The following is a 13,752-nucleotide window of genomic DNA, read 5'->3' as shown; positions in this document are numbered from 1 at the left end:
CAGAATGTATAGAATATGCAATCCCATGGCAAGGTGAATGAGACACTATGATTAATTTGGACAATATCAGTTCACACTCTTAAGGGATTTGACCACTCAGATATCACTGGAAAAACTGGGATTCTATTAGCACTGGGGAAATAGCTGGTGGGTAGTCAACCAATGGTGTCTACCACAGTTGTCTTCACATCTTTTCTCTACTTCCTCATCTTTCACTCTTCAATCCACTCCAGTCTGATATCTGTCCCTCTTGTTCTTGAAGTCACCTCCTGAAGGTCATGGACTCGCATGCCCTCAAATTTAATCAATATTTTTTAGCTCTGGTCTTATTTGACTGCTCAGTAACACATAACACAGTCAGTTGTTTCCTCCTTCTAGAAATGCTTTTTTCTTGGTCTATGTGATACAAAACTTTACTGATTTTCTTACCTAGCATCTCCCTCCCTCTCTTTAGATAACTCTTCCTCTTCCACTCGACTTAATGTGACTCAGAGCTTTTATTTTTTTTCTCCCTACCATCTATATGCCAGTAACTCCCAAATCATAATCTCTAGCCTACACTTAGAGACCTACATATTTAAATGCTTACTTGACCCAGCCAATTGATCGTCTCCATGGCATCACAAAATTGACATTCCAGACTTGAGATTTTTATTTTCTCCCAAAATTGTTATCCTCCAGACTTACGTGATTTCAATAAATGACACTATCACCTCCCCACACCCATTTGCTTAAGCCCCAAATCTGGGCACATCTTGCCATATCTCTCTCTTACCTCCATATTCAATATATTACTGAGCCTCAGTGATTCCACTACCCTCAAAACACCCCGAATCCATCCATTACTCTCCATTTGCACTGCCAATACCCCAGTCCAAGCTATTCCAACTCTCACCTGGACTAATGCAATGGTCTCCTAAAAATGTCAATCTTCTTCCACTCTTACCCCAATCCAAAACCAATGCAATACCAGTATTGCAACCAATGGGGTCTTTTAAAGATATAGAGGAAATGGTGTCACTCTCCTACTTAAAATCCTTTTATGACACTCCCCCCCACACTATTGCACTAAAATAAGATTCAAACAAGTCAGCATGGCCCACAGTCACGCCATCCTCTTAGTCTCATCTCACGCTAACTTGTCGTCACTGCACTCTGACCGTCTTGGCCTTCTTTCTTGAGCATCTCACACTCGCAGCCACAAGGCCTTTCTCATGGATGGTCTGGATTGCTATCCACACACATCCTTCCTCCCACACACAGACTCTCTGTCTGCCTAACTATTTGTCCTGCAGAAAGGCTTTTTATGATGGTCTCAGCTAAAGAAAATGCCCATGGTCTTTCTTAGAGCACCTTGTTCTTTTCCTCTATAGTGGTTGTTACAATCTGTAATTTTTAAATGTAGTTTAATTTTACAAACAAATTAAAAATGTGTCATTATCAAAATCTGTTTCATGCTTTTGCTGTCTGGTTAAAATTAGGTGTACTTTAGTCTGTTAATTTACCTACATATATTTATTCTTTAGATGCTTGGAACCCATCTCCCTTTGTAGCTACTACTACAAGGACACACACGCGCACACACACACACGCAAGTAGGCAGAAGTTTCTTTATAGCTTTGGGAGAAACGCATGAAATTCTAAAATTTGTGCACATAACTATGGGATCCTAATGCCATTTTAACCCAACAGAATTTAGTCCTTGCTAAAAGTTATTTCATTCTTACAAAGCATTAGATTAAAAAAGGAAATACAAATTCATTAACATCCGGCTTCAAGTTCACTATCAATAATGAATGAAAAATCTCTAATCCAATGAAATCTAGTTTATTTCAATAAGTATATACTAGTAAAATACCTATATGTTATTATTGAGCTCTGACTTGTTCTTGATTTTAACTTACTAGACTGCATCAATTGAGCCATGTCAATTATTTTAAGGGAAATAATACCAGTAACATTTTGTCTTTAAAATCTCAAATAGGAAATCCCCATTAGTGTAATAAATAATGTATTTGGCAGGAAATTGGCAAGCTGTCTTAATCAGAAAACTTCCTGGCTGACAATCACACAAAACTGAAACCATAAAACATATCTTAAATGTTTCAGCACTTGGATTTTCCTAAATACTTCTTTTAAGTTCCTTCTGAACAACTTGCACAAAGATCAAAACATACTGATTTCATCATTGCTGGCCAAAATCACAAGAGAAACTTATAGAAGTATATGGATACACTTACCAACTTATGAACAACAAAATGTTTCATGACTTCATTGAAAAGAGTCAATAAGATAAAAGATTTTCCTCATTTATAACATGGGGAGGTTGAACTAGATGAAAGCTAAGATATCTTCAAGCTCTAAAAATTCTAATGTTTTTTCTCTTAGATTAAATAAATAGAACATAATGTACTCTATACTACACATAGTACATATTTTCCTCTTCTTACAAGGAAAGGCATCTATAGTTTTACTTTATATTTATTAATGTGTATCGAGGAGGTTAATATACCAGAAGTTGTGGACTCAGTCTTACGTCTCTAAGAAGTGAAAATACAAAAGAGTAACACCATCACTCCTTAGCTTGAACAAACAGCTAATTTGGGGGACTTCCTGCCACCCCTCCACTCTCGCCTTTTATATCCCCCATCTCTGCTCCAATCCTCTTAAACACACACTAACACACACCCCATCAGGAGGCCCATTATGGATATAACCATTCTAATCTGCTGAGGGCAACAGAGAGCATCCTCAGGAACTACAGAGTAGAAACAACCTTGTTTAGAATCCATTTCAGGTGTCCTCGCTGATGGCTCAGATAGAGATGCTGCACTATGAAGGCATTTCATTCTGATCCTTGTTCATAGCTCTTCGAAATACTGTTAAAAAAGTAAGAGTCAAAATAAAAGCAAATCAAAGATGCCCCTGAGCAAGGAAGAGAATGAGCAAGTAACCAGGAATGCCTATGGTTAGGTCCACGCTGTACCCTGCCACTTGAGCCAACAGACCCTCTTGTATTAGAGGTATCAGTGGTGGGGAAAAACACCACGTGCAATTTAGGGGAAGTCCCAGTGGGAAAATCATAACACTGCCCCCTGGGGTACTGGAGCAAGGGCACACCGTTTGCAAGAGAGAAGATATGTTTTTTGAAATGCAACTCTTGGCATGGTACAAACTGAAAGTCAGACTATGGGACACCATATGAACTCATGAGCCAAATCTTCCCTGACGCATCAACTCAGAATGCCCAGACTCCTGTCATACACCATGGTTGCACCAGCACCTCTTCCTCAGCATAATCCCATGGCCCACAAGGGGGATCTCTGAGGACTAGCTGATGGAGGATGAAAATGCCCACGCTTGGTTTACAGATGGGTCAGCTCAGTGTGTGGACGGAAGCCACTACAGCCTAATTCAGGCACAGACTGGGACAGTGCATCTGGTCATCTGCTTCATGTGATAAAAGAAGTAGCCTGAGATTAGGACATATAAGGGCTCATGGGCAGTCTGGCTAGCTGATCAAAGTCACAGAAGAAAAAAGACGGGAAGATCAGGGACAAAGAGGTGTGGCAGAAAGGAATATAGTGTATGGGAAATAGGACTGGGGGAGGGAGGGAGATGCAATAGGGAAGAGAGATGGGGACATATGTATATGTATAGCTGATTCACTTTGTTATAAAGCAGAAACTAACACACCATTGTAAAGCAATTATACTCCAATAAAGATGGTAAAAAAAGAAAAAAAAGAAAGAAATGGGAGTGAATGTAAAGTGTGAAAATCTTTGTATGAAAAGTTAACATCAATCCAAGAGTTCCCACTATGGAAGTGGCATTAAACAACCAAGTCGGTAGAATGACTTAGCCAACTGATGACAGCAAGCTGTCACTGGCCGGTCCAACGGTGGAACAATGGACATATTAAAAAGTGGCGCTGGTGAAAGAGATAGAGGTTAGGCATCAACCCAGCAGCATAGGCTCCCACTTTCCATAATGAATCGAGCTACTGCTGCCTCTAAATGTCCAACCTGCCAGCAACAGAGACCAACGTTGAGTCCATATCGTGGCACCATTCCTTCAGGAGACAATCTGCCCATTTGATGGCAATTTGTCTACACTGAGTCCCTTCTACCTTTAAAAGACCTGTGATTGAGTCAGATAGGAAGAGACCTTTTTTGGCATGGATTGCCTTTCCTGCACACAGAGTCTCGGCCAGCATCACTACCCAAGGGTTTGTTCAACCTGCCCAGGATCCCGCACACAGCAGAGCAGGTATCAGAGTAGGTCCGTGACAAGGAGGTACACCAGTCATACCACCTCCATGAAAACGTGGATTTGAGCAACGGGTAGACTGTGATGGACGTGGAGATTCATCATCTACATGCCTCTGCAAGGAAGGATTTATAGTCCCAGCTGCCTACGTGTTGTCAGCCCTTTCAGAAATTGGCTCAGCTGCAGAGCCCCACTACCTGCGGGGACCCACATCCAGCAGCTGATCTATAAGTGAGAAGTTTCAGCCAACTCACTCCAGTGAGCTAGGGCCATTTTAGCTCAATCAAAATGGCTAAGTCTGACATGACGTCTGCATCACAGCTCAACGTTTCCTGCCCAATCTTATTTCCTTGCCTTTCTTTCCACATTTGTTTATCCCAAGGGCAATGCCTAATAAATATTCTAATCTCTAAACTCCAGCTCAGAGTCTAAAAGAAACCACCTGGATTACATTTTCTGAACAAATCTCAGGGCACAGAGTGAGCCGTGGGAGGCCCCAGAGCATGTTAATATCTCAGGACATTTTTATGAATCTATACAATGCACTTTCATAAGTATATATTTTAAAATTACTCCTGGGTTTATACTTGCAGCCTTATGATAATTGAAGTAGCATGCAAATAAATTCTCAAATACCTTTAGCCAATATGTACAGAAAATGTACATCATATCTATTTTAGGAAACCCTCCTACACTGTTGATGGGAATATAAATTGGTACAGCCACTTTGCAGAACAGTATGGAGGTTCCTTATAAAGCTAAAAATATAGCTACCATATGATCCAGCAATCACACTCCTGGGCATGTATCTGGAGAAAACCATAATTCAAAAAGATACATGCACCCCAACGTTCATTGCAGCACTATTTACACTAGCCAAGACATGGAAGCAACCTAAATGCCCATCAACAGAGGACTGGATTAAGAAGATGTGGTGTATATATATACAATGGGATATTAGCCATAAAAAAAGGATGAAATAGTGCCATTTTCACCTGCATGGAAGGGACCTAGAGACTGTCATACTGAGTGAAGTAAGTCAGACAGAGATAGACAAATATCATATGATATCACTTATATATGGAATCTAAAAAAAAAATGGTACAAATGAACCTATTTACAAAACAGAAATAGAGTCACAGATGTAGAAAACAAACTAACGGTTACCAAGGGGGAGAGGGAGGGATAAACTGGGAGATTGGGATTGACATAGACACACTACTATATACAAAATAGGTAACTCATAAGAACCTTTGTATAGGACAGGGAACTCTACTCAATACTCTGTAATGACCTATATGGGAAAATAATCTAAAAAAGGGTAGATATATGTATAACTGATTCACTTTGCTGTTCAGCAGAAACGAACACAAGATTGTAAATCAACTATACTCCAATAAAAATTAATTTAAAAAAGAAAAGAAAAACTAAATTCTAGGAGAGGTCCAGGAAGCTAGGCACTGTCCCCTCACCATCCCGGGCCCTCGGACGCCTTCCTCCACTTTCACCTCCTCTCACTGCCCCCTCCCCCCCAGTTAAGGTGGGGCGGGGAACAACCCAGAATTTCTTTAACTCTCTCCAGCCCTCCCCCGACCCGGCCTGAATGTGAGCAGAAGAACCAGGCCAGCCCACTGGCGTCAGGGGCCTGGTACCGCCGCGGGGTGTGTGAAGATGCCGGGGTCCGGCCCCACCCAGGGCAAGCGGCGGGGAAGGGCCTGGTCCCCCTCCCCCCCCCCCCCCCCCCCCCCCCCCCCGCCCACTTGTGAGGACTGGGTCCCAGTAGCAGATGACCAGTTCGCAGAAGGCCCTGCTCCTCGAGCTCAAATCCCTGCAGGAGGAAGCGGTGGAGGGCGCCGCATCACACTGGTGGATGAATCCGACCTCTACAACGGGGAGGTTGTCGTCTTCGGACCCCCTAACACCCTCTACGAAGGCGGCTACTTCAAGGCTCATATTAAATTCCCTATTGATTACACGGATTCACCACCTACCTTGAGATTCTTGACCCAAATGTGACTCCCCAACATTTAAGAGCGTGGAGACGTATGCATTTCCATTCTTCCTCCGCCTGTGGACGACCGGCAGAGTGGAGAACCGCCCTCTGAAAGGCGGAACCCTACTCAAAATCTCAGGACTATCTTGTTAAGTATAACCTCATTGCTTAATGAGCCCAACACCTCCTCCCCAGTCGAGGTGGATGCTTCTGTTATGTTCAGGGAAGGGAGGGACAGTACAGGAAAAGACAAAGAATATGCCGAAATCATTAGGAAACAGGTGTCAGCCACTAAGGCCAAAGCAGAAAAGGATGGAGCGAAGGTCCCCACGACCCTGGCAGAATACTGCATCACAACTAAAGTGCTGGGACTTCCCCGGTGGTGCGGTGCGCTCCCAAGGCAGGGGGCCTGGGTTTGATCTCTGGTCAGGGAACTAGATCCCGCATGTGTGCCCCAGCTAAAGATCCCACATGGGGCGTTGAAGATCCCGCATACGAAGACCCAGCAAAGCCAAATAAATATTAAAAAAAACAAACCACTAAAGTACTGCAGCCTCAGTTCGCCTCTACAAAGTGTTCACAGTGAAACACATTTGGTCTGTTTTCTTGAAGAATTAAATAGTCTTTCATCAAAAAAAAAGATAAATAAAATTCTAAAAATTTCACAGGCAAAAATAATCTCAAAATGGATCATAGATCTAAATGTAAGAGTTACAACTATAAAAATTTCAAGAAGAACACACAGGAGAAATCTTTAGCAACTTTGGGTTTGGCAAAAGAATTCTAGATACAAAACAAACAGCATGAATGAAAACAATTTCATAAATTGGACTTTATCAAAATTTAAAACTTTGCTCTTCAAAAGACCCTGTTAATGAAAGAAAAGATAAACCACAGACTGAGAGAAAATATTTGCAAAATATATATTCAAAAAGGACTTATACCTAGAATATATATAGAACTCTTACAACTCAATAATAATACGATAAATAACCCAAGAAATATGGGCAAAAATCTGAACTAATGCTTTACTGAAGAAGATATACAGATGACAAATAACCTCATGAAAACATGTTCCACATCATTAGTCACTATGGAATTTAATTAATTAAATAAAATGCATTTAGATGTAAATTACATGCAAATTAGAACTACATGAGCTATCACTAGAATTTCTAAAACTAGAAAGACTATTGATACCAAGTGTTGATGAGCAAGTAAAACAACTGGATCTCTTATATGATGCTCTTTTATTTTTTTTAATTTTTATTTGTTTTAAATTTTATTTATTTATTTATTTTGGCTGTGTTGTGTCTTGTTGCTGCACGCAGGCTTTCTCTAGTTGCAGCGAGCGGGGGCTACTCTTTGTTGTGATGCGTGGGCTTCTCATTGCGGTGGCTTCTCTTGTTGCCGGGCACAGGCTCTAGGCACAGGGGCTTCAGTAGTTGTGGTTCGCAGGCTCAGCAGTTATGGCTCGTAGGCTCTAGAGCGCAGGCTCAGTAGTTGCGGCGCGTGGGCTTAGTTGCTCCATGGCATGTGGGATCTTCCCACCCATGTCCCCTGCATTGGCAGGCGGATTCTTAACCACTGCACCACCAGGAAAGTCCTTATGATACTCTTTTAAAAGTAATATGGTACAACCACTTTGGGACACTGGTTGGCTGTGTATTATAAATACAACTCAGCAATTCCACTCTAGATATTTATCCCAGAGAATGAAAAATATATGTTCATAGCAGTTTTATTCACAATAGCCCTGGAAACAACCAGATGTCCATCAACTGTTGAATAGATAAACAAATTGTGTTATAGCCTTACAATGAACTACTACTCAGCAATAAAGAGAAAGATACCTCTGATACATGCAATATGGGTAAATCTCAAAAACGTTGAGTTCATACTGAATGTTTCCATCGATGCTAAATTCTAGAAAATAAAAGCTAATCTACAGAGACAGTAAGCAGATTAGTGGTTTCCTTGAGCTGTGGGTGAAGGAAGTAATGACCACAAATGGGCAAGGAGAAGCCTTCTGGCCTGATGGATTTATTCCATATCGTGAGTGTAGTGGGAGTTACACAGGTGTATATATCAATATTTGTCAAAAGCCATAAAATGCTACACTTAAAATCTTTGAATTATTCTATGTAAATTATACCACAATAAAAATTTTTAAAGAACATTTTTAAAACCTGTTTAAAGTATGACCAAAGGAAATGAAAGTAGGAATTTGAATAAATATTTGTACACCCATGTTCATAGCAGCTTTGCAAAATAGACAAAGGGTGGAAACAACCCTTGTGTCCATGAACAGAAGAATGTGTAAACTAAATATGGTATATATGTACAATTAAACATTATTCAGCCTTAAAAGTCTGACACGTGCTACAACATAGACAAGCCTTGAAAACATTATGCTAAGTGAAATAAGCCAGTTACAAAAGGACAAATAATGTGTGATTCCACTTATACGAGGTTCTTAAAGCAGCTGAATTCACAGAAGCAGAAAGTAGAATGGTAGTTGCCAAAGGCTGAGAGGAGAGGAGAATGAGAAGTTAGTGTTCACTGGATCAGAGTTGCAGGTGGGGAAGAAGAAAACGTTCTGGAGATGAATGGTGGGGATGGTTGCACAACAACATGAATGTACCTAATACCATAGAACCGTACGTTTTTAATTGTTTCAAAAAGGTAAATTTATGTATATTTTACCACAATTTAGAAAAAGGAGAGGTAATGAATAGAATATGTGAGAGGAAGAAGTGGACACCCCTTTGAAATTAATGCTTTGATTCTGTGGGTAGGGAAATCTTGGAAACCAAGATGAGTAACCCCATCATAGAAAACTGATAAGCAAGGAATAGTAGAGCAACCCCATCATGGAAAACTGATAAGCAAGGGATCAAGGAGACTAGAAAGAAAGAACTTCAAATAGGGACCATCCTGACCAGCAGGCTAGGTGAACCTAACAATTCAGATGATTATCTTTATGCCGAAATGCAAAGAAATGATCATCTTGAGTCTCTCCCAAAGGGTTATGTTTCTAACTCCCAAAAGCTTTCTATGGAAGCATGAATTTCATGGGAAATAGCTGGAGAATAGGCTAATGGAAAGATATGAATTTCGATTGGGCTCACTGTCTACACAACAATTTCCCTATGGGCTAAGACAAAGGGTCATTAGATTTGGAATCACATCCTCCATTCACAAGAGAAACACTGACAACTTACTAAGGTTCAGAGGAGATCAATAGGACAGAAGAATCAGCTAAACTTGCAGGCACGGCAGCTATGGCAACAACCTTGGCAAACCCTCCACACAGATAGCAACAAGCCACTTCAAAATCACTGGGAGCTGAGCCAAGAGAGGGAACACTGAGACAAGGGCTTCGTAAATCCTAAGGATAAACTCCCTGCGCATGGAAAACAAAGGACAACTTCCAAAGTGTTTCCTTTGATTTCTTCTGATCTTTCTTAATTTAAGAACCCTGGCACTCAAGTCTGGAGATCAGACCCAGTCTCTCAAAGGGAAGGACAATCTGCCCCAAAGTCCTTAACATCGGGTCCAGTAAAACGTTAGATTGGCCTGGAGAGACTCTAAACCCCGAGACTTGTTTTGAACAAAGGATAATTTTCAAGAATCTCAGGAACTTTTAGATACAGGATCAAAGATAACATTCATTCTGGGAAACTTGAACATAAGGAGAGAAATTTTTTTGACTATTGAAAGATATGGAGGAGAAGTAGCTGTGGTTCCTGGGTTAGGATAGTGGCCGGACACAGAGGACCAAAGAAGTTTTCCTGGGGTGGTATTTCCTTTCCCTGAGTGTGTAATTGCAAGGGATTTATTGTAATTCTAGGGATGGAAAGAGCCTTCAAATGTCAAAGAGTAGAACCCCCAACAACTGGACCTGCCAAAAGGGAAGCTCTAGAACCACACTGCTGCAAATGTGGAAAGTACCACGGTGCAGTAGGACTATAATAAATTTCATAGCAGGGATGTTGAAGAAACTGGGACTAACCTCACACACCACTTACCCCTTGAACCCTGGTTTGACTGGTCCAAAATAGAGATGGACCTTGAATCAACCTTTTGGTAATCTGTGGTCACTGATGTAGCAAATGCATCCTTTTAGATGCTAATTATGACCTGTTAATTTTGGTCGTCAATACAGTGTGCCTTTGTCTGGCCAGAATGGCCCTACTATAGGATAAATTCTTTAGCACTGCATTATAATCTAATAAGGTAACATTTAGACAGGTGTCCTTGATCTGATTCAAGTAGAAGATGTATTCATTTTAGAGCTGGCACATTGGGGTAGCCGTTGGAAATAACTGTACTTGAGGCTCTGCCTTCCCTTATTAGTTTGACAACTAAAAATGATAGAACAATTTAACAGAAAAACTAAATTCAAGGGCCCTTCACCAAACAATAACTTTTATGGGAGTGTTGTTATTTCGAACATATAAATTATGCACTGAGTGGGACAAAATGTTTGTCCTTGAAACTCACATCACTAAACAGGATGCAAAGAAAGTAAGTGCTGGGTACGGATACCGACACAATGGGGTATTCTGCTGCAGTAACATCATTAGATCACGTGGCCTCCTGACAGGCAGGTTTCTTAAAGATTACACAGGCAACTTTCTAACCTCTCAGCCCATATAACCCAGAAAGACTCCCCAGTGGACTCTCCAGTGATCCCTTGACGTGCAATCATTGGCATGTCCCTAAGGAAATGAAAATCTTGTCAAATGGTGTACTCATTTTTGAGTACAAATCAGTTGCCAGCCACTTATTGGTCCATCGTTAAAACAGAGCACCCCAAAGACAGAACATCAGGTCCTTCTGCCACCACCACAAATTTGATTATATTTGATACACAAGTACTCTCAAGGGATGACGGGCAGATGAGAGCTCCATTGTTAAATGGAAGCAGTAGAATCAGGATAGAGTACTGCCCTTCACAGAAGCATGCTGCACGACTAGGAGCCAGCCCTTGGCAAGAGCACCCTGACTGATGCCCAAGGTACACTGCTTCTTCTAAGAAACACTGTGCTTGACCACTGCACTCTTCACTCTGATACCTCCAAGACGATTATTTTCAAATACCACAAGATGTGGTAGCCATCCAAATCTCAGTGTGATTGGAGGTAGAGTCTTCTTCACCTTAACAATTTATCTTCTCAATAATTTCTCCCTTCACAATAATGCCCCCTTCACAGTCCCACCCTCCACACAACTCAAGCCCCACGGCAAAGGGTGAGGTAATAGTCTGGCCAATAAATAAATAAAAATACCACACACACGACTGGCCATTCCACCACCATGAAGAGATCTGGAGCAATACAAGTGACAGGTCCCAAATGCTTCTTCATTAAAAAACTAGAGAGCAAATAGAAGTAGAGCTGATTTATTTACTGAATTGGGATAAAGAGTATACGGTTCATTGGGGAAAAAACATGGGTTGGTCAAAAATATATAAGTAAACACTTGTATCTGATGTTATATTTTCTTATATTTTAACCATGGTGGGGGGGACTTGTGGATGAAATGAGGACAGATATTCATTTCTGGATGCCAGAAATGCTAAAATAAATATTCAAACTCCCTTTGACCCAATGGGTGGCAAGATACATGTGAACCACCTAGAAGCCAAATCATACAGGAAGCTTTAGTGGCTGAGGAACCAGGAAACATCTAATATTTTTTCAAACAGGGCAAGGGGAACTTTAATTTGAAATCCAGAAATCTTTTAAAACTAAGAGGCCTTTGATTAGATTTTTCTTTTCTAGTCTAGTTCTCTAATCCTTCTTTTCTGTTGATGGACATAGTATCCTAGGCAAGACTAGGGTACAACTTCACTGTACCAGCTTGTCCCAATCAACTGCACTTTTGGGGCCTGAATGTGGGGTTGCTTAGTCTGATGAGAAGCAAGGCTATTTTCAGCATTTACGGAACCATTTAACCAACTGTCATGGGCCATTTGACACATTGCAGCCTCCCATGCCAGAGTGGTCTCTATAGAGAGAAGAACCTTGGTCTCAAAGTATTAATTATATCCAGTTATACATGGCAATGGCTGGAGCCTGTGGAGAACACCCAACCAGGAAAGAGATCAATCTGTTCTATTTTAGCAAGTAGAAAATCTAATTGTTGCTAGTGAAAGTTTATTTATATACAGTCTCTTATCATTGCAGAAACTGTAGGGAAGTTTTGCAAATGATAGTTAACATTCCAAGCAAGAAAGAATGGAAAATGTAAGTTAATAAATGATTTCTAATAGAACATTTAAAATAAAGAAGAAAGAAGATGACTAATGGGTGAGATTTTCCCCAAGCATCCTGAGGATAAAATAAATTATTTTCAAAATATTGATTTGATAATAAACCAAATTATTCTTATCCTTCCATGTATGAATTAATTAATATGTTCACACACTACTTCCATTTAGGAGTATCAAGTGAAATCTATTCAGATATGGAATAGATCATTTCTTCAAGGAGTATAAATTCAGTAGATATAAATTGTTTTTCTGACATAGGAAGACATGCCAATATATAAATAGAACTAGAATACAAGATATAGTGACTTTCTAGTTTTCTGAAAGTTTGTAAAGCCACTACTTCAATCATATTTCATATCTCAAATTTCTACAGGTAGCTATCACCATAAAAAAGTTAAACTTTTTGAATTATGGTTTTCTCAGGGTATATGCCCAGTAGTGGGATTTCTGGGTCATATGGTAGTTCTATTTTAGTCTTTTAAGGAACCTCCATACTGTTCTCTGTAGTGGCTGTATCAATTTACATTCCCACCAACAGTGCAAGAGGGTTCCCTTTTCTCCACACCCTCTCCAGCATTTATCGTTTGTAGATTTTTTTTTTTTTTTTGCGGTACGCGGCCCTCTCACTGTTGTGGCCTCTCCCGTTGCGGAGCACAGGCTCCGGACGCGCAGGCTCAGCGGCCATGGCTCACGGGCCCAGCCGCTCCACGGCATGTGGGATCCTCCCGGACCGGGGCACGAACCCGTGTCCCCTGCATCGGCAGGCGGACTCCCAACCACTGCGCCACCAGGGAAGCCCTGTAGATATTTTTGATGATGGCCATTCTGACCAGTGTCAGGGGATGATAACTCATTGTACTTTTGATCTGTATTTCTCTAATGACTAGTGACATTGAGCATGTTTTCATGTGCCTCTTGGCCATCTGTATGTCTTCTCTGGAGAAATGTCTACTTAGATCTTCTGCCCATTTTTTGATTGGGTTGTTTGTTTTTTTGATATTGAGCTACATGAGCTGTTTATATATTTTGGAGATTAATCCCTTGTCAGTTGTTTCATTTGCAAATATTTTCTCCCATTTTGAGGGTTGTCTTTACATCTAATTTATGGTTTTCTTTGCATGGAAGTAACCTAAATGGCCATCAACAGATGAATGGATAAGGAAGATGTACATATATAAAATGGAATATTACTCAGCCATAAAAAGAAATG

General features: G+C 40.7%; 1 pseudogene; it reads left to right on the top strand.

Moving 5' to 3' along the window:
• Positions 1–2,919: 2,919 nt before the first annotated feature.
• On the top strand, positions 2,920–6,681 carry LOC101321533 (ubiquitin-conjugating enzyme E2 R2 pseudogene; annotated as a pseudogene).
• The last annotated feature ends 7,071 nt before the right edge of the window (positions 6,682–13,752 follow it).

Source organism: Tursiops truncatus, chromosome 21 (assembly GCF_011762595.2).
Source record: "Tursiops truncatus isolate mTurTru1 chromosome 21, mTurTru1.mat.Y, whole genome shotgun sequence".
Classification (NCBI taxonomy): domain Eukaryota; kingdom Metazoa; phylum Chordata; class Mammalia; order Artiodactyla; family Delphinidae; genus Tursiops; species Tursiops truncatus.
The sequence above is the reverse complement of the archived record's forward strand: the minus strand, read 5'-3'. Positions and strand labels throughout refer to the sequence as shown.